Consider the following 23070-nt stretch of genomic DNA (forward strand, 5'->3'; position numbering starts at 1 on the left):
TCCCAAAACCTGGAGGCCCTCAGGTGTATGCCCCCTACTTTCTGTCACCACTCCCTGCCCTAACTCTGTCAGCTGTCACCCTTTTTGTCCACCTCAGCCAACCCATCAGTACCCACCCTCCTTATCTTCTTCCCCATCAGGCTCTGAGCTCCTGGGTCCATGCCTCCTCAGGATCCCTGCTCCCTCGTAGCTGCAGCTCTGGAATCTTCACTGAGTTCCTTCTCCTCAGACCTGGAAGGTATTGAAATCTCTTCAAATATACAAAAGCCCTCCATCAAACTTCCTCCTAGGTCTAGCACTTTTGCATCCTTCAACCTTTCTAGGTCAAGCTTCTGAGATTAGATTACTTTATTTCCCATGTATTCCTTAATTTACCCTATCGAATGTCTATCCTCTGGCTTTGGCCAAGGTGACTTCATAATTACCAAATTTAGGTATTTTGGGAGTTATCAATTTTCAGTCTTTTTCTATTAACCTACTCCTGGTGAAAATCTTCCCCTTTTTTGTCATGTAGTCTCTCACTTTCTTCTCTAGCTACTTTTCCTCAGCCATTTCCTTCAGCCTATTACAATACTTCTGTCTTTGCCTCTCTTATTCTTGGTCTAATCACACCTTCCCCTAACAAGCTCATCCTCTTTCAGGGCTGGAATTCTCACTAATACTCCATACTCATTCAGTCCAGACCACTTTCCAGTACTCCAGCTTCTTCATAAAGCCCCGACTGGGTGTCTCACAGTCTCTTCAAACACAGTGTGTCTAAAAGTAGGATTCCTTACCTTTACTCTAAACCTCTCACCACCTCCCCTGTTGCTTATCTTCATCAATGTGACACCTCCACAGACCAGGTTGCCTAAGCCAAAACTGTCCAAGTCACCTCTCTCCCTCCCTCTTTCTCCTCCTGCTCTCAATCTCCTCCTAAATATGACTCATAATGACCACGTCCTGACATATAATCTATTCAGATACTTATGTTTCTCCAGGTCCTGGTCTACTATAACAAGCCCCTGATTTGTGTCCAAACTCTACCCCCTCAATCCATCCCTCATGTTGCTTCTGATTACTGTTACAAAGCCTACAATTTTAGAGTCCTTATCACCTGTAGAAGTCATTCCCAACTCCTTAGTATAGTATACAAGATCCTTTATTATCCAGCCCATTGTTATCTTTCTAACCCCATCATTTTACGCCCTTTTCTATAACTGACCTACAGCATTTCCCCAAAGATTCATACTTTCCCCTGCCCATTTCCTTTGTCCATGTTGTTTCTTCTCTCTGGAATTCTGCTCTCCCTCTTGTTTTCCCAATGAGATTATTCATTAAGAGCAATCTTAAATATTACTTCTCTGATTCTCTTCATGAAGCCCACTACTCCTTTCTCTGCCTTTATATATACCTCTCTTTATCGGTGTACTTGTTCCCAAGAGCCACCTTTTTCATTATGAGACTGTCTTCTGCTCTAGCCTGTGATCTCATTCAGAGTAGAGAACTCAATTTCATCCTAATTCAGCTGGATTTTCAATAGCACACCCAAAGATAGCATAAATTCTTTCACTACTATCTTTAAAGTATTCTCAAATGTTAATTGCACTTATATAAATCAGTTAATTCTGTATCATAATAAATTCTTCATTGAATAGCTTTCTGGTTGGCTTATGTATATATGTCTTAGCTACCTTTCTAGATTATCAAATCCTAGAGTCTTTTACTTTTACCAGTTATTTTAGGGTGGATTAGGCCTCTTGCAAAGCTGAATAGCCAGATCAAGATATTGGAAGTGTTGTTTACTAGGCCTGTGATATTGTTACTGGACTATGAAATTCATATTTAAATCATGAAACCAAACACGTTTTATGGTTATTAAAGAATTATGAACTAAATAAGAAGAAAAACATGTTTGATTTTGAGCTAATTAATTCACACTCCTATTTCTCATGGATTAATACATTGGCTTTGTGTTTAGAGCCTTTGTCACTTTGAGTGTCTCAGTGTAATATTTCTGTTATTACTATCTGGTAAATGCTTATGTAGGTTAGCTGTTGATTTTCAATTCTTCTAACAAAATGTAATGAAAATATATATGATATATGTTTTATACTGTTGCATTGATGCCTCCAGATGAGCAGTGACATCTTCTAGAGGAAAGGGTCTGGAGCTGGTGTGTTGGGGTCAATCAGAGTCAGGGGACAGCCCGAGTTTAATACCCAAGTTGGAGCAGGGTACTCAGCACAAGATCTACAGGAAGTAACATAGGAAGTCTGAGAAAGCAGGACAAGAAGACCTGTATTCCAGCTTCATGGTCCAGAGACAAGGAGAGCATCTGGATACCTCCAGACCAGTCTGGCTGTCTCTATAGCATTATACTCAGCTGCTGCTCCCATACAGGCTCCTTGCAAAATCTGTCCTGAATCAAAGAATTAGTCAAACTGGCCTAGAGAAAATGTAGTTTTTCAAAAGATGGAAATTTTTAGGTCCTTATGGCTCTTCACAGTTCTGGAAAACTTATTTCAAATATTTATCCAGATGCAAATTCCTTGGATTATTGTTTTAGAATGAACTTTATTAACTAAACTTGATCCAGGAAAATTCTATAATCAGTTTTGTTATTAAGAAACTTCATTTTCATTTGATGCATTCCTTTCTTCTTTCATTTATTCATTTCTGGGACTTGGCCCAAATCTTATGTAAAACATACACAGAAAGAGAGAAAACAAGTGGCCTCTTAATATAAACTATTCAAGAAGGAAATGAAGCCACCCAAATGTGGCCTATGCCATCTGTGGTCTGTGATAAATAGCAAAACTACAGTTATATTTTTTCTTTAAATCTTAACTATAAAATATAAAATCATTTTTATTAGCACCAGATGTCAAGAATACTTATTAAAATGCCATAGTTTATTAAATAACATCATTTTAGACTCACAAGACCTTTTTTTATTTTTTGCATTTAGGTGAAATGTCTGAAATTATGCATTACTTACTACTTCTATTCAAATATATGAATACTAACATACATATACGAAAATTTAAATTTAGAAGTATAGAGATTTATACATCATGGGCTGAATCAAAGTATTTTTCAGTCCACAGAAGTAGATTTTTATTTGACTCTTATATTTAAGATTTATTGAAATTTTCACATAGCACTGAAAACAACCTTCTATATCTGAGATCTAAAGGAAATCAGGGAAGATCAAATAAAATAAAGAGTAGATTTAAAATTATGTTATGCATTCTCTCTAGCCTTTTTAACAGCTTTTTCATTGGCTTTCATAGGATAGTTAAATTTGTGAGGAAATCTGTTATCTTTTGTTTCTCCCTGCATCTCCACTAAGAGATACTACAGCCTTTTTCTCAAGTCAAAGAAGAGATAGCTTTGACAATTAGGTAGGAACCACTGTATAAGATTTTTGCAGAAATCAAAAGTTTTAGAAACTTCTCTGCAGGGCCCTGCTTGGAATATTTTGAATTTGAATTTAAAGTTAGTAATGAGAATTTAATATGGTAATTAAGAAATGTTAATTTTTCATCTTATTTCTTCATGAACTGATACTCTCTTAGCAGGGCTCCTCGAAAATGACTCAGGAATTGCAGATCATAATGTTTTTAAATATTTGCTTTTCTCTCTCATTTTTACATATAGTTTTGCATGATCTTTTATGTAGCTAACATGAGGGAGATTAGGAACAGTTTTTTTTGAGATATAAATTCACCTACGTTACAGTCAATCTTAAATTATTTGGGCCAAAATCAGTGTGTAATACTCACATCCATTATGTTTAGTCCAAAGAAAATAGCTTTCCAATGGTAATCTGGCGATTAACCTTATTTGCTCATTGCTACTTAGACATTATTCTATAATGTTTAAATCAGGGTCACTGCTGAATATAATTTACTGAGTTTGAAACCAGCAGGTGTATTCTGCTCAAAGTAAGGAGCAAATAGTAAAATGGCTTACATATTTTCCTAAGAGTTTTTTTACTTAGGGCCTTTATCTGCTGCTTTTGGTGTTAAAGGTTTATTACCGGGGCACTAAGAACAAATGGGCCCTTTGTGTTTGAGGAACAGCAGGTGTTGGAACAGTTTTTTGGTTTCACTTGGACAATAGTAGTTAATGTATTTATTGACTTGATTGATCATCACAAGCCCCAAGGGCTATAGCCTCCCAATAAAAAGTTATCGGGATGTTTTTTATGGTTATCTAGTGTTGTTCTGTTCATTTAATCTGCATATTTGTCAATGTGGCCAGGGGTACATATCAGGGTAAATTTGTTACAAAAACCGATTGTGTATTAAATCCATGTTCATAGAAGAAATTCCTAAAATGTTGTTTTCATAGACTGTCTATGTGAACATGGATTTATAATTACTATGGCTTTAAAAGTATTAAAAACTTAACACCCCTGGGAGATCTCACCAAATGAGGCAAGTGACTCTTAAACATACTTCAAAGGAATTTACTACGATTTATCCACGAGATAATTCTAACTGTTCTAGAGTTCCTGAATCTCCAGTTTGAATAATTATGTGCCCTCAAACATATATGCAACACAGAGAAAGGGTCAAACACCCAGTATAGTGCTAGAAATGTGTGTTTCTGTGTGTTGACTAAACATTCAATAAATAGCAAAATATCCAGAGGTATAACCTGTTCATTGTCTGGAGAAGTTTTAATCTAACTGCCTTGACATCAGTGAATGACATTATCCCCCATTCTTCTCCACAGTGCATCCTTCCTTATTTATGTTTCTGGAGCTGGCTATAATCTCATGCTATCCATCAGTGGACATTTAGGTTGTTTCCATTTCTTGGCTATTGTATATAAAGCTGCTATAAACATTGGGGTGCATGTATCTTTTTGAATTAAGTTCCCCTCTGGATATATGTCCAGGAGTGGGATTGCTGCTCATATGGTAAGCCTATTTTCAGTCTTTTGAGGAACCTCCATACTGTTTTCCATAATGGCTGCACCAAACTACATTGCCATCAACCGTGTAGGAGGGTTCCCTTTTTTCCACACCCTCTCCAGAATTTATCATTTGTCAACTTTTTAATGATGGTCATTCTGACTGGTGTGAGGTGATACGTCACTGTAGTTTTGATTTGCATTTTAATAATTAGTGATACTGAGCATATTTTAATGTGCTTATTAGCCATTTGTATGTCTTTATTGGAGACTTGCTTGGACTTTCCTAATTTTATGCTACTTACTCTTCCAAATCATTAAATAAATTTGCTTCCAAATCAAGTCAGAACCATTTAAATATGATACACTACTCTAGTCGGTTGAGTTCTCTTTAGAACAGGAAGTAGTCACCTACTTGGTATTATTTGAGAAATGTGGAGAGAGCATTCTCCTCCTCTGTGTCTCAAGTTTTACTATTAGAGGTTCAAGACTTAGTGTTTGTTGTCAGATGGTGCTCTTTCAAATGTGAATATCCTTAGAAAAAGTGACTCTTCTCATTGTCAGTCATCAGTTCTTTTGTGGATTTAATTTTACCTAGTGTATGAGCAGAGACATAAGTTAGGGTGAGAGAAAGAGAGAATGAAAAAACGGGGTAGGAAGAACTGTGGAATCAAGGACAAAGCTTTAATTGCAACAGCATTTTTCCTCTTTCATCCCTGACTCTCATAGAGTATTATTTACTTGATGCTTGGAAAAAGTTAGTAAAATGTAAGTCTCTGTTCTTGAGAATTTCCTTCAAACTAATCAACAGATATTTACTGTATGTCTCTTCTATTGCCACACTTGCTGCTCAGCACATCATATGAATTAATTGTACTTACTCCTCAAGGAAACCCCATTTGTCTAATGAGAAAATGAAGCTCAGAGAGATTTGGTAGCTTTCTGAAGGTCACGCAGTTAGAACCTGCCTTTCTGATTGCTAAACGTATGATCTTAACCTCTAAAAGAGTGACATGATCAAATTATATTTTAGAAAGATCACACTGGGTATGAATAGATTGGAGGAAATAGGACTAGAATCAGTCTAGAAGTTAGAAAGCTATTGCAATTATCTAAGCATGACCTGAATGTTGCCCAGGAGGTAGAAGCAGAAATGAAAAAGAGCAGATGTACTCAAGCAAGATTTGGGAGACAGTATCAACAGAATATAACTGGAAGGACAGGAAAGCGTCAAGAATGATCCTTGGGTTTCTGATTTGAGCAACCAAAGTAGAAAATTGTTTTCATCAGGTGGAGCTGCTATGACAAGAACACCATACACTGGGTGGCTTAAACAACAAATACTTATTTCTCACAGTTCTAGAGGCTAGAAGTCTGAGATCAAGGCACTGGCAGATCTGGTGCCTGATGGAAACCCATTTCCTGGTTTGCAAATGACCACTTTCTCACTGAGTCCTCACATGGCAGAGAGAGAACTCCAAGCTGTTCATCCTCTTATAAGGGCACCAATCGCATCATGGAGGACACACCCCCATGACCTCATCCAAATCAAATTACCTCCCAAAGGCCCCACCTCCAAATACTATCACATTGAGGATTAAGCTTCAACACATGAATTTGGGGAGGGAAACACACATTCAGTCCATAAAAATGGTGATGCCTTTCACCAAGATGGGAACACAGTAAAAGGATAAATTTAGGGCTGGGTGTGTGTGTGTGTGAGAGGGTGGATAATGTTGAGCTCAAACACATGGTGTTTGAGGTGTCTGTGAAGTGTCCAAACACAGATGTCCAATAAACAGTTCCCTCTATTGGCCTGGAGCTCAAGGAAAGAGACGTGGGCTGGAGATAGAAATCTGGAGGTTATCAGAATACAGATGGAAAGTAGATGAGATCACCCTGGAAGAAGTGCAAAGTGAAAAGAGAAGCCAGTCCTGCACCATGTCTGAAAAACAAAATAAAACAAAAGTAAATGAAATCATGTGAGTAGGGCACAGGCAAAAGGGGATCCACCGAGAAAATGGGAAGGAACGACTAGAGAGATAGAAGAGATGGCAGGGACCGTGTGGGAGAACAGAAGCCTAGGAGGATAAAGTTTCAGCTGGGAGGAGTGCTCAGCTGCCTTGGATGCTGTGATGTTACTGAGAGAGAAAGTGAGGTAGGGACTGGTTTCAGCACTTGGGGAGGTTGATGGTGACATGAGGGTACTGGAATAAACGACAAAAACTGGACTTCACTCTTCTAGTTGCTAAAGGGACACATAGTATAGTGTAAGTCTTTACATAAGTCAAAGAAAGATAAAGTTCATGTGTCTTCCTTGTCAATGAGTATTTTAATGACTTTTATTATTCCAAATGAGTTTTGTGCACTAAAATCATTCAATACTAATACCTTAGTTGGCATTTTATATTCTTTTCTGGAGGCCATTCAATTCTAATTTTACAATCTGATTTTTTTCAAACTCACTGATATTTTTGGTGAAAGCATTGTAATTTTGAGACATTAAGAGAATTGTGATTTTTTTAATACAGGTGCTCTCTGACAAACGAAGCAAGGAGAGAGCAGGTAAGTCTCTTTGATGAAGTCTGTTTTACTATTTATAAAACTTGTTTGAAGAGCCTTGCCTAGTCACTGTGGATTTCAAGCATGCCATGAGTCTTGCTGAATAATTGTTAGTCACAATATGATGTTAAATCAGAGTATATCCTACTTCTTGAAGACTGTATCAGTTCACTTAGTTTTTCCCTAGTCCTCATGCAGCCTTATTGTGGGTTTAATTAATTCTCATTTTGTACAGTTGTTTTCATACAGAAATTCCTTTGCATAACTAGACCTGCTGTGGTGATCATTTTATAATCTATGCAAATACTGAATCATTGTGTTATACACGCCTGAGACTAATATACTGTTATATATGAAGCATAGCTCAAAAAATGTAATGAAATTTTAAAAAGAAATTCCATTGCATAACCAGACTTTGTCTTGAAATATATGCTGTTTGAAAAATATACTTGAAATATATACAATAGAGTAGTAACTAAATGAAAGATTATACCTACACCAATATAACTGCTTAGAAGGTAAGTCCTCTCGACAATAAGAAAAGGTAGCAATCTTTATTTATATGGTTTCTATATTTGGAAATGTTCTGCATAAATCAAAATGTTTTATATCTTAATTTATTGAATTTCTTATTTCAATAACTACATAAAATAACAACTAACAACTAGTTGAACCACCACTTCTTACCAACTGTTTAGCAGCTATTGTTTTATTCGAACAGTTCTTTCTTTGAATAGTTATTGTGAACATATCATTCTGAATCTTCTCATTTGTCCTTACTTCATGTGGTCATTTAAATGTTCATACATGGAAGGAAACCACTTCAAAAACTTTGTGTGATTCCGTTATGTACATCCTTCATACATTGAAGATAATGTGTTTCTGGAAAATTCAATGAAAAAATTAAAACTTCCTTTCTGAGTTAATATCTTTAAAGCTTGTTTTGAAATAACCTTATCAGATAGTGCCACTGAAAAATAATACTGTAATGCTCTCCTTATCTTTATTGGCAACCATCATTGTTTTCATTTTCGAAGACCTCTTTTTCTTTAATTTAATCTGCTGAAGAACCTTTTTAGTTCCTTATTCAAAAACTCAAGATCTCAGGTTCAGTTCAGATTAGTATTAGCAGGGAGTCTCTGGGATATAGTCATCTACTGTTGTTCTATCTCCTGGTGAGATTTGAAAGGAAATGTTTACACTGGGTCGCCAGGCACAACAGCTGGCTGGAACTGTGTCATGAAAATGTCCTTGTGGGTGTGCTGGGCCCACCAGCTGTACCAAAATCACCAAACAGAATTTGATCCTGCCATTCTATGAAATGCTTGTAGCATCAAATATGCACAATTTTGTCCATATCCACTTTTATATTTGAGATTTTAACAACACATAACGTTTAACTACGTGACACCTAAGTGGGAAATAAACAAAGCTCTCTTTTAAAATCTTATGTCCCAGTCGTAAATTATGCCTTAAGTAGAACCCTCTGTGCTTCAACTCTCTTGTTAAAATTCCAGCCTGAGCTCAAGGAGTTGCTCTTGCATTTACATCAGCAAAGAATGTGCTTCACTCCAGAAATAAGCAGTATGGGAAGGTTTTAGACAAAATATTTCCCCTGGGTATTTGATAACTAGAATGTGATAGATTTATTTTCTTTTTATTATAAGTATATCCAACTTGTTATAATTAAAGGATATTTTCCATCATATAAAAGCTACAGTCAAGGGAGAAAATAAGAAACAACTGTGGTTAACTCCTGGCCAGAATTGACAAGTACTTTTCTAACAAATCTCCAATGAGGAAGTCCAGCTTTGGTGGCTCTAATATGGTGTAAAAGTGCCTGATTGGATGTGAAGCTTATCTACAAGTATTCAGGTATCATGCAGTGGTGGTTCAGTCTACCAGAGACTCAATTTTTAGCTGCTCATGCACTCTGCCAGCTAGTGTTTCATCTTGACAGAAAAAAAAAAAAAAAAAGAATAGGCAAGCAGGCCAGCAGAAACTAGAAAAGAGTCAAATCAATTTTCATATAAATATTTATGGAAAGCACTCTGGAGTAGGAAATATTGGTGAAGGATGTCTGAGAACAATTTTTCTGCATATGTAGATCAGAGAAGAATTTTTGAAGCCTAATTCAAATTTCCAGGCAAATGTAAAATGGTCCATAAGTTTGAGTTTTTCTATTGCATCTGCCCCCTTTCTTTTTTTTAAACTCATCTTTCAAATTAAATTGTTTTCACAATTTAAATTTTGAATAATCGTTCCTTACTGATGTTTGTAGAATGTGAAGTCAGCTCCCCTCATTTCTATTTTGGCTTCTCATCATTGCTTCTTGATTGGAATGTCCAAGAGTTTCCGTCTGTATGTTTTACCGAAGATGTGATATGGAGGTCAGATAGAAGAGTGTACTCAGTATATAGAGATGTAAGGTGTAACATGACATAGGTTAAGGATGGACCATGACCCAGCCTCACTGCTTGCCCTTGCAAGATGATTCCTAATGGTTCTTTCCTGTGTTAAATTGGACTGATCCACATTTTCCTCTGGTCTCAGTCACTGGAGAGGGTAAGTGGGGATCCCAAAGTCATAGTGATCTTGAGCAGAAAAGCCAAGGCAGGATGAGGTGGTGTACAGACCAGTCGTTGCTGCTACCTTCACTACTAGATTCAAAGAGGGTGTCACTAAATAACCGTACTCTTTTTTAAGGGGTTTAAAGTGTCCACCAAGACCAAAAGATTTCAGCCTAGTGTTGGAAGAAACATTTCCTATTGTAACAGTGGAGTAAATTCTCTGAGTTTATGCCTATCATACGACGATTTTCATTAGATAAAAAGTCAAAATAGAAATAAATGATACTTATTATGGTATGGCTTCTCTAATGGAATAAAAAATTAATTCATTTTTGAAAAGTGAAAAAAGTGAATATAAATGTTCATAAATAGATACATACTTTAAAAACTAACCCATCTAGCTGTGGTTGACTAATCTGTCCTTAAATTCAGTTTCTCATGGTACATATTTTTTATTTCTTCAAATTTGTAAATAGGAGACCAAGGCCAAATTCCACTGTTGTTCATTATCAAGAGTTTCTGAATCTTGCACCGATAGACTGTCCTCATACAATGTACATTTTGCTTCCAGATTGTAAAAAAATTCTCTTCTATTTAGAAAATGATTTGAAAACCTAAGGAAAATAAGGTCACATCTGAAGAAATTGCTTACATTTTTTTATTCACCGTAATTTCACTAGGTCAACAGGGACAGCTCCTTTAAACACAGTGTCAAAAGAAGCTTTGTGGCCGTAACTATTCCTCCTTCCTCCAAGTACTGTAGTTACTTTCTGCCTCCTCAGCTTCACCGTGTTACAGAGTTTTGTTAGGCCTATTATCAAGAATACGAAGGCCCTGTCACAGGAAGAATTTCACAAGTGTTAGAGATACAGAGTATGCGCGGAGTCAAAAGTGCAGCCAAATCCAATGATTATCAACAAAGGCATATGCTGTGGAATGTACATATCCTTCCATTTCACTGGAATTTCATTGTAGTGACAAATGTCCAAGATCGAGGAATTCTCAGTGCCCCTCACCAATCCCACTGGAAATTATAACTTCATTTTAATTCATAATGTTGAACATCTACTATGTCCCTGGCACTGTGCAAGGTTATTAGTGAGAGGAAGATAAAGAAGATAAAATTATCTCTCCTTTAAGAAACTTACCTAAGTTAGATTCTCTCTCTTAAGATTTCTTCGATGAAACCAGAGCTTTTCAGTAAATGTGTGACTGGTGAAATTTAAAATAATTTTAATACATTTTAAAAGTGTTATTTCCTATGGCTACGTAAAGAGAAGCAATTACCCTTCTGTGGCAGTATGCCCACATGAGGCAAAAGGAATACATCAGAGTGTGCCAAGAGGAAGCTCGGTTTTATTTTATATTAATTTGTACGAATCTCTATCATGAAATGCAAGTGCCACATGAAACCTAAGAGCTGTATAAATCTAGTCCACATTCTCTCCTCCATATTTCAGTTGTAACAGTTTATTCTGACTACTTAGTGATAACCCTTACAAGCTGCCAACTTAAATACAGATAGGGGAAGGAGAGTGGTTTTTATTCACCATTCCTACCCCTTGCAGCTAGCGTTCAAAGTCTTCTCCAGGGCAATGCTTCCCAAATAGCAGGAAGTCAGGGAAATTGCCAAACCAACAAATATGAAATTTGTTTTGACCTTTGCATTGCTATTCCCTTCACATTTAATACTTGTCCCCAACTCTTGGCATGGCTGTCTCCTCATCATCCAGCTTAATGGCACCTGCTTTTAAAACCTTTCTCTGCCCACTCTCTCTAAAGAGGTTGGCTCCTCCCCCAACTAATATCTATCTCTGTAATCTCTTTGTTTCCTTCACAGTACTTGTCAAAATTTAATTTCTTTCTCCCTTCCTTCCTTCCTCTTTCTTTCTTTCTGTCTGTCCAGTCTGTCTTTCTGTCTTATTTGTTGTTTCATCCCTTGCACCCAGCAAACTGCTGCTATATAGCAGGTGCTCAAAAACATTTGTTGACTAGAATTCCTGAATAATTGTTTTATATTGATATAATTTTGTGCCATCCAGAAAAAAATTGTGCAACAGGAGGACCATTGTGTTTGTCCAGCAGCTTTGTGAGCCTCCTGGCACATTGCTGAGTACCCAGTTTGAAGGGGCAAAGTCTGGGATATTTAGAGGAAGTTGAAGGATCAGTGCTTATTGAGTGCCTCCTGTGTGCCAGATTATGATAGCTTCTTTATGAATATTCACTTAATTATCAAAAAACTGTATAACATAGGAGGTATTGTCCTCACTTTTTACAAGTGAAAAACAAGAGTCAAAAAGGCTAAATTGCTCAATGTTAAGTTGGAGTTTAAACCTGGTTCTGTTTGATTTTCAAGATCATGTACTTTCATTAAATGAATACTTCCCGAGGGGTATAGTTGGGTGGGGGTGAGGGGCAGGGAGTTGCTAGTTGCTACTGCTCGCCCATCCATAAACAGCAACCACTGTGTTTTATGTAGTCATAAGTTTATTTAGCAGGCATTAGGATTCATTACCTAATGAACACAAAGAAGGAAAAGGCAATGTCTTCCCTTAAGGAGCTCACAGTTAGTGAGGAAGAGGATAAACAAATAATACATAGATCAAAACATGTGGATATTTTGTATTATATATTATTTCTGCTATTTAGAGTGCAAATATGGCAGAGACTCAGGCAGGATCCTTAAAATCAAGGAAAATTACTTTTGCCAATATTTTAATGAACCTTTATTTCAGTGTCCCCTCATAAATGTTAGTCTTTTATAAAAGAATGAGTTCTGGAGACCAAAACTAAAGCAAAACAAGAGATCTGATTTTATGGTTGCTGTTGTTGCTTCTCGAGTGCCTTTGGAGGAAGCTCGACTTGAGCAAACCCTAAATGATAGAAGATAAATCAACACCTGGTTTCTTCCCTTTGTGGTCTTCTGGGAAATAAAGCAGGTTCTTTTAGAGGATGAGAGACCTTGAAAAGAAGAGGTCATGATCAGAAAGCAAAAGAGCAGAATTACAACACTTGGTAGCTAACTTGCTGTCAACAGGGAAAGAATATTATCTTGTTGAGGGAATCTTTCTTTGATATAATCAATTTCTTCAGTCAGAAAGACTGAAGTATTAATTCATTTTGTTTTTCAGCACCATTTATTGCAAATAATAGCCTTTAGCTGAAAATCATCCTTTTTACCTTATGCCCTATTTGTAGTTTCATGATCTTTAAGGAAAATATAAAAGTTTTCTATTCAGTAACAACATGATTTTATATTCTTTGCTGTCTAAAAAGAAAATGTCTCCACTTTTATGCATAGCATATTGGTTTCTTAAATATTGAACAATTAATGTTGAAAATAAAGTATTATTTCATTTTGAAGTTTTACAATATACCCACATCTTGTAAACGGACTTGAGATTAGTCAATGTTTATATTTATTATTCTTGAAACTGCAATCTCTGTAAATAGTGCATTAAGGAAAATACCAGAGTTAAAAGGCAGCCATAATTTTTGCTTTAGAAATTGCCTTTTATAAGTGTATTATATTCAAATATATAATCGTGAAAGCATTAGTCACACACCATTATTTTTATTGCAGTTTTATTATAAGTAAATATAGCCCCATGGAAAATTTTCAATCATATTGACTGCAGCATTACTACAGATGAATAACTTTGATGTATATTTATCTCTAGCAACTAATTCAGTCTTTGGAAATACTGGTAGGCCTAAATGATTTCTTGTGGGCTCTAGTTGTTTTGTGAAGCTTCCCCTTCCCCTAGGCAGGCGTGAAGTTATTCAGTTGAAAATGTAAAACCTTTTATGAGACATTGGACATTGTCCTAATCTGAAGAGCTGAGCATATCCTTAAAAAAAATATTTCGCCCCACACAATTTTTTACAAAAATTAATCATTGAATACTATTCAATTATGTCCTGCTAATTATATCTTTTGTTAACATCCTCCTCTAAGAAAAGAACAAAGATTCCAAAATCACATTAGAACATGGGCACCATCATCAAGAGCTGGCAGGTAACTGTGGTTCCTCTCGCTCAGCATTGGAATTTGCCGACCCAGAACCTTCCAACATGGAAATATGGCTTGTCCTCCTTTGTTGGCCAGCACCTTAATCCTCTCTATTGTTTAGAGCACACTTTGCTCTCTCATGCCTTGGAGACATGAAGACAAGATGTTCCCTGACCTCTCCACTTGGTGAATTCCCCCTCATGTTCAAGAGGCAGATCAGAGGCTAATCCCTCTGTTGAACTTTGCCTTAATCCCCCAAGTGGAGTAAACCAGGAACCCAACACTTTATCATGCTCCCTGTCATGGCTCCTATAAGACTCTATAACTTCTACTGCAAGGTCCTTGAGAGCAGCTACAAAGATTTATTATTCTCCGTATTCATGGTACCTGCACATAGTAGATTCTAAAAAATTTTTGTCAAATGAGTGAACGAATGAAATAATTGTTCATTTTACAGTTGTCACAACCCTGTGAGGTAAGCAATATAGTTATCTTCATTTTACAGAAACTAAGGTTAATAGACACTAAACGATTTGTTAAGGTTTATATGTCTGTTGACTGGCAGACAAAACTAAGATTGAAGCTTTAGTCAAATAATTTTTCTAGCACACTTAGTGTTGGTGATTATTAGTATTGAGTGTTGTCTGTTGTTTTGCTTTTGTTCTTTGATTTTTTTCCCTTGATTTGATTTTAAAGGTGGTTATTTGAAAAGACATATGGTCCACCACAGTATTGTCTAACAGATATATGATGCAAGTTACAGATGTGAACTAAATATATCATTTAAAATCTATTAGTCTCATTAAAAAGGTAAAAATAAACAGATGAAATTAATTTTAATAATATTTTATTTAGCCCATATCTCCAAAATATCATTTCAACATAAAATAAAAATAAGAATTATTAATAAGATGTTTCATTCTTTCATATTAAGTATTTAAAATCTTGGGAGTATTTCACACTTACGGCATGTCTCGGTTCAGACTAGTCACATTTCTAATGTTCAACAGCTACATACAGGCTGATGGCTACCATTTTGGGTAGCACAAATTATAACATCTTTTCATAAGTCACTCTGTGATTTGATGTTTGATATGGTCTTGTGGGGAGCAAATATTAGTGAATCAGTTCCAAGTGGTGAGAAAGGGGATATCATCATGGATAGCTAGTGAAAGTCAGTGAGCCACTGGTGTGAGTTACAGTGTCTTTACTTCCATCATTTTGATTAGAAATACTTCTAGGGATTATTGATTTCCTTAGTGGATCTATTGAAAGCACTCCTCCTTGCCTCTGTAATCCAAAGTATTATTCTTATCTTTTACATTTCTTAATGCAAAACTAAAGAACGCTGTTCTTTTTGGAGACAGAATATGTGGGCATTAGAGACAGGCCAAAGATTGAGTGTAGGCCCCTGTTACACACTAGCCTCATCATCAGAGGCAAGTTACTGAAGTAACTGAAGTTACTGCAATAAGTCTGATTTTAATAATCTGTGTACATACATTACACCATACCTATTTAGCATAATTATGAGGATTATAGGCAATACTAAATGGAAAGTTCTGAGTATGATGCCTGCATGTGGTTGATACATGGTGGCTATTACTTGCATTACTGTTAATAATAATAATTAGGTCTAGATAAAGTTCTCATAATTACCTCCGACTACAACTTACAGTTACTGACTTTCCAAATGATGAATGAATAAAGCATTTTAATGTTGAATGCAAGGCCATAAACTGAGAATATAAGTCAAGTTGTTGTAACTTTTAAGATATCAAAGCTCATTCTTTACGTGTTATCTTGGATAAGTCACATTCTGTTTTCTCAGATATAAAGTGTGAAACGTGTTTTGTTACAATAATAGAAGTGCTGTGACCACTTAATATAATAATTATTTATGAAAAAGTTTTATAACAAGTGCACTCTGCTTACTATTCTGAAAAGAAATTTATAGATAGAAGATACACATAATTTAAAAAAAACCAACACAAGTATAATAACCAGCATTAAGTGTAATAAATGAACTAAAAAGAAAAGTAACTTATAATTAAATGATTGTGTGTTTAATATATAATGTCCTGCTTGATTATAATAGAAGATATAGTGAAATAATCTGATGGTTATAATGAATAGTTTTGAATTTAAAAGAAGTAATATGAGAAGCCATTTGGTAGAAGGGTTACAGAAAAATGAAGGAGTAGAGGTAAAGGGTGGAATTAGAATAAAACCAAGGTTGAGATAAGTAATAACAGGTAGACATATAAGTATGTGATAAAAGGCAGAAAAAAAAAACCTTAATTAAACTAAAAATTAGATGCCAAGACAAATTGTCAACTCTTAATGTGGAGAAAATGAGAAAGTTGGATTTCTTGCAAATGAGCTGGGCTGTATTCATGTATGGTGTCACAATAATTAATTCTCTGTGTTGTAACACAGGACAGGAAACCAAAAACCTATCTCCTTTCTTGAAATTCCACCACACAGCAATGCATGCAGTCAGTCTCATATTTTAATTTACATTAGATATCATTTCCTTCCATGGGTAACAGAAAATGAGGATGGATTAGAAAAAGAAGCTTTACTACAAAAAGCTATAGAGAAATTGTATAATCAATGTATGAGAACGGTATTGCAAAATGTAGGTAACCAAAATAAATAAATAAATAAATAAATAAATAAATAAATAAATAAATAAATAAATGCTTTAAACATAGATGGTCACATTAAACATTTTAAAATAAGGCTAAATAAGACTAAATACTAGTCTTTTCACAGTTTATATGGTAGTTTCATTGCTGGAAAAATCAGTATGTATTAAAACCATGTAAAAACTACTTTCTTTTTGTGTGTAAAAATGAAATTAAGGTCTAGTCTCAGAGAAGCTTAAATAATAGCACAGCAGGAGATTTGGAAATCATACAGAATGCAGGGCAGTTTTTCACTGTGCATGCCTGTCCCATGGCTTTCAGGATAGTCTCTAAATTCTAACAAAAGCTCCCAATCATTGCAGTAAACAAAAACATGCTCCCTCATTTTTTTTCCCCAAGTGCATCCTTCTAGGAGGTGTAAGATCTCAGTTGAGAATCATTGGCTTAGAGAGAAAGCATCTTCTTGCATTTGAGACTTCCACACACAGGCACTAATCTAGCAGCATGACTTGAGATTGAGATACCTAGAATGGAACTGAGTATGCATTTGCAACTTGCTTCTTCAACTGCATGGTACCTACCGTGGCATGCTGGTTCTGATAGCCCCTAGACACTTCAGATGCTTGCTGGACACTGCTTGTGAATGGGCTTGAAAGAACCTCTTTCCAAGCAGTAGGTGCAGGCAAAGCTTCACACTGCTGGTCAAAAAAAACACCACTGAATAAATGAGTATACAATGCAAATCTGCTATTCCGTTTGAATAACTACAGATGTGGTTTTCCTTTTCACTGAGCTCTTGTATAAAGTGAGACTACAGTTTTTGTTCATCTTTTGAGAATTTCAATGAGATTTTAAAACTTCTATTATCTATTCTTAGCTCCAAAACTCCCATCAGAATCAATCTGTCATTTGCTAACAATCAGCAGCTCAAATTAACAAATTCTCAGTCTCGGGTAGGATTTTAATTCATCTATAAAAATCATATTTCAATTGTCGAAGCAAAGCAATTTCTCCTCTGGAAAATTCACTTAAGGCAAGCTTGTCAGACTGTGTCTATTTTGAGTAACATTGCAAGGTTTCTGAAAGGTACAATTGAGTTATATAATAACATACAAGATGAATTTAGATTTTTACATGTAAAATACTTCCACATCCCTACTGCTTATGGCCCTTTTGGATAAGCATTTCCATGTTCCCTATCACCCATCGGATGAAATCCAGGAAACCTATCTGGCCATCAAAGTTCCTAAGCAACCTGACTGCCGCTTCAGCATGCCCCCTCCCAAGCTGTCAGATAAACCTCACCTCAGTCCGTCTTCTGGCTGTCTGTATTTCCCTCCTCACAGTCAAAACTCAGGTCAGACCCAGGACCTTCTTCTGTACCTGCAATTGAACCCCTTCTTGGTCATGTAATCACTTCACTTTCAGAGTCAATTTTCTCGTAAGTACTAAACAGGGGGCATTAAATGAGGTAATGTACATAGAATGCTTAGCAAAGACCCTGGCACACAGCAGGTCCTCCAGAACTCTGCATTCCTCTCTCCTTCTTGTTAAAGTCTTTGTCTCAGAATCTATAAAGACACTGTCTTTGAGACGAGCCCAAATTCCACCTCTGTGAAAAGTTCCCTTGAGATCTCAGCTGGAAGTACTCATTCATTTACAGATGAATAAAGTGGATACAGAGATTAAGTAGCTAGCTCAGGTCTTCATAATTGGTTGGCAGTAGGGCGTAGATTCCAGCCTAGGTCATCTGATTCTACAGTGTGTGTTTTCGTTTTTGTTTTTTTAACATGACATAGATTTTTAAAATAGCTTTATTGAGATATAATTTATGTGCCATACAATTCACCCATTTACTATCTGCCCAGAGTTGTGCAACCATCACCACATTCCATTTGAGAACATTCTCATTACTCCAGAAAGAAACCTCCTACCCAGTAGCAGTCACTTCGCATTTCCCCCTCAGTCCTACCCTCTAGTCCCCAGCCACATTAACCTACTTTCCATCTCTATAGATTTGCCTGTTTTGGACATTGCATATAAATGGAATCATATAATATGTGGTCTTCTGTGCCCAGTTCTCTCTTATCATAATGCTTTCAAGGTTCATCCACCTAGTGGCAGGTATCAGTACTTCATTTCTTTTCATTGTGGAATAACATTCCATTGTATGGATATACTTTAGTTTATTCAGCTTATGGACATTTGGATTCTTCCCACTTGTTGGTTATTACGACTAATGTTATTATAAATATTCATCTACATGTTTTGGTGTGAACATGTTTTTATTATTCTTGGGGACATACTTAGAATTGCTGGGTCATGTGCTAACTCTGTGTTAAACTTTTTGAGGAACTGCCAAACCATTTTTCAAAGGGGCTGTACCAGTTTAAAATCACACCAACAGTGTATGAGGGTTCCAATTTCTCCACATCCTCACCAAAATTTATTATTGTCTGTCTTTTGTTATACTCATCCTAGTGCATATGAAATAGTATCTCATTGTGGTTTTGATTTGCATTTCCCTAATGACAAATGATATTGAACATATTTTTAGATGCCTATTGGCCATTTTAATATGTTGTTTGAAGAAATGTCTGTTAAATCATTAAAAATTGTTTTTAAGCCCAGTTTTAAATTGAGTAATTTGTCTTTGCAAAGTGTTGAGGTGTTTTTTTTTAATATATTCTTGTAGACAAGCCTTTATCAGATATGTGATTTGTGAATATTTTCTCCCATTCTGTGGGGCTCTCTTTTCACTTTCTTGATGATGTTCCTTGAAGTACAAATTTTTAAAATTTTGATGAATTCCAACTTATCTATTTTTTCTTTTGTTACCTATATTTGTTCTGTTGCACATGTCTAAGAAAGCTTTGTCTAACTTAACCCAAGTTCATGAAAATTTATTCCTATGTTTTTTTCTAAAAATCTTATGGTGCTAGCACTTACATTTAGACTGGTGATCACTTGGAATTAATTTTTGAGTATGGTCTAAGGAAGGAGTCTGACTCCAGTCTTCTGCGTGTGGGTATCCAGTTGTTCCAGCATCACTTGTTGAGAAAACTATTTTTTCTCTCACTGAATTGACAGCCTTGTTGAAAAGAGCCTGTGTACTAAATTTCAGTACTGTGCTGTATCTGTCATTTCTCCCATCCAAGTACTAACCAGGCCTGACCTGGCTTAGCGAATATCTGTCATTTCTACTCTCTGTCCATCAGATCCCTTCATTCTCACAAACTACATTTTCATCCTCAGTCATACCATGCTCTTTCACACATCCATGCTTCCCTACATCCTTCCAGTCTGTCTTGAATATAGTTTCCCATTTTGTCTGCCTGCCAAACTCCTGCTACCCTTCAGACCAGTTCAAATGGAATCTACTTTGTCTAGTTTTTGTGGCTTTACCTCCATGCACGTTCTTTGTTGTTGGTTTTTTTTTTTTTTGATGTTTTACTTTTCATACTGAATCACTATCTAGTTATTGATAATAAACTCTGCTTTTTTAAAAACTGTAATTCTCATTCTCCAAGTACCTGGCACAGAATCCAACACACAGTAGACACTGCAGATATAAATCTGTTGAAATGAATTAATGAAAATGGCCTTGGCTAGGAATTTTACAGCCTATAAGCAATCCAGGAAGATCCTAAAGAAGTCAAGTATTCAATAAATATAAAAGTTAATAAAATGAAAACTGCAACCCACAGTGAAAACATCATTTTCTTACGCCTCTGATAAATTTCCTGCAGACTTATCATTGCTCTATCACTGTTAAAAACAGAAAAGGCCAGTGAAAATTTTACAGGTTGATAAAATGTTTTGTGAGCTAATGCACTTTTTAAATGTATTTTATAGACTGCATTACTGAGAATATTTTAAAATCAATTTTGTTAACGTCTATCTCTTGCTTAGTTTTTATAGCATATTTTTAAAAGATTAAGAATGTTTAAGTTGCCAATCCACAGCTATTTTCCATGCATATGCTTTTAGCCCTTATTTTTTTCTTAAATTTGATTTATAAAGTTGTTTATGGAACCAACATTATACAGAACCAGTCTGAAACTGAGGTCTGTGGAATGCTGCAGCAAATAACAATAAATAACAATAAAATGAGAGGAAGACACTTTTCCAAGGCCAATTCTAACGTAAAACAAAACAAAACAAAAAACTAAATAGAACATTTTATTTCTTCTTGTAAAGTTTTTCTTTAATTGATATTTTTCAAAGTAGGGAATACTATATTATCCACTGATTTATACTATAGAAACATACAATACAAAAATATATAAGGTAAAAGTTAATTATCTCTCTTCTCATTCCTCCTGCCACTGCAAGCAACCAATTTTGATAGGTAAGTTTTTATTCATAATAGTCTCTTTTCTCTTTAAACATTTACATACCCATAAACATGTCTCAGGTGTCTATTGCTGTGTAACAAATTACCCTAAAAGTGACGAGGGGGCAGATTATTGGTAGCCATCTTTGCAGTCTACCCCAACATTCATACCTAGAGATTGGCTGCTTTTTTGGTTGTGGTTTGGTCTAGATGAAATGGAAGCAAATTAACATGTTGCCATAAAACCCTTCTTAATAATATATTAGAGACATATTCAAGATCATAAAAATCTAACTCCAGATATCTTCCTCTAATTTCTTTATGCATATTTCCCACATGTATATGTGTGGTTTTAGTGAATTTTTCTCTTCTCTTTTTTTTTTATTGAATTTTAATAATCCTTTTCTCCCTACCTCCCATTACTATATGTATTGGGCCTCACCTACATAAGATAACCCATGCTGAGAACTGATGTGTTTCTTTCAAGGCTTTTTAAGTTAATGATTTGTGTCATTGTCTGTTTAACAAAAATGAGCTAAAACTGTACATCTGTTTTGCACCTTTTCCCCCTTATTCAAAAAGTTGTCATTGAAACTCCAACCAAGTCAACTGGTATAGAACCTCCATACTGTTCACCATAGTGGCTGCACCAATTTACATTCCCACTAACAGTATAGGAGGGTTCCCTTTTCTCTACACCCTTTCCAGCATTTATTATTTGTAGATTTTTTTTAATGATGGCCATTCTGACCAGTGTGAGGTGGTGATATCTCACTGCAGTTTTGACTTGCATTTCTCTGATAATTAGTGATGCTGAGCATCTTTTCATGTGCCTTTTGTCCATCTGTATGTCTTCTTTAGGGGAATGTCTGTTCAGGTTTTCTTCCCATTTTTTGATTGGGTTGTTTGGTTTTTTGTTATCGAGTTTTATGAGCTGTTTGCAAATATTTCCTCCTAGTCCATAGGTTGTCTTTTTGTTTTGTATATGGTTTCCCTTGCTGTGCAAAAGCTTATAAATTTAATTAGGTCCCATTTGTTTACTTTTGCCTTTATATCTATTGCCTTAGAAGACTGACCTAAGAAAACATTGCTACAATTTATGTCCGAGAATGTTTTGCCTATATTCTCTTCTAGGAGTTTCATGATGTCCTGTCATATTTAAGTCTTTAAGCCATTTTGAGTTTAATTTTGTGTATGCTGTGAGGGAGTGTTCCAGCTTTGTTGATTTGCATTCTGCTGTCAAGATTTCCTAATACCACTTGCCTGAAGAGACTACCTTTTCTCCATTATATATTCTTGCCTTAATTTTTTTTAATTAAACTTTTAATTTTGAGATAATTATAGACTTGAATGCAGTTGTAAGAAATAATATAGAGAGATCTCAAGTCCCCTTTATTCCATTTCCCCCAATGGTAACATCTTGCAAAACATGGTACAGTATCACAACCAGGATAAAGTCAAAAAATATTTCCATTACCACAAGGATCACGCATGTTCTTTCTATAGCCATATCCATTTCATCCCACTACCACCCCTCCTTAACCCCTGGCAACCACTAATTTTTTCCTCTTTTACATAATTTTTTCATTTCAATAATGTTATGTTAATGGAGTCGTACAGTAGATAACCTTTTCACTGACTCTTTTAACTCAGCATCATCCTCTGGGGATTTATCCAGGCCATTTATCTATTAATATTTTATTTCCTTTAGTTGTACTTTATAGTGTAGGTTTACTACAGTTTGCTTAATCATTCACCCATTGAAGGTCCTCTGGGTTGTTTCCAGTGTGGATCTATTATGAATAAAGCTGCCATAAATATTCATATACAGGTTTTTATGTGAACATAGTTTTTGTTTCTCTGGATAAATATCTTGGAGGATAATTGCTGAGTTGTACAGTAGTCCCATGTTTCGATTTTTCTAAAGAAACTGCCGATCTATTTTTGAGATTAGCATACCATTTTATTGATTGCTGTTCTTACATTTATTTCCTTTTTTCTGCTTGCTTTGGGTTTATTTTGTTCCATTTTTTT

General features: G+C 35.6%; 1 long non-coding RNA gene across 1 annotated transcript in view; it reads left to right on the plus strand.

Moving 5' to 3' along the window:
• Positions 1 to 23070, plus strand: part of LOC116668570 — an 80019-nt gene that overhangs the window by 53124 nt on the left and 3825 nt on the right. The window contains exons 3-4 of the long non-coding RNA XR_004325721.1: positions 141 to 238; positions 7437 to 7470. This is a non-coding gene — a long non-coding RNA (uncharacterized LOC116668570). The remainder of the gene's footprint in view (positions 1 to 140; positions 239 to 7436; positions 7471 to 23070) is intronic.

The sequence above is a fragment of the Camelus ferus genome, chromosome 14 (assembly GCF_009834535.1).
Source record: "Camelus ferus isolate YT-003-E chromosome 14, BCGSAC_Cfer_1.0, whole genome shotgun sequence".
NCBI classification, from domain to species: domain Eukaryota; kingdom Metazoa; phylum Chordata; class Mammalia; order Artiodactyla; family Camelidae; genus Camelus; species Camelus ferus.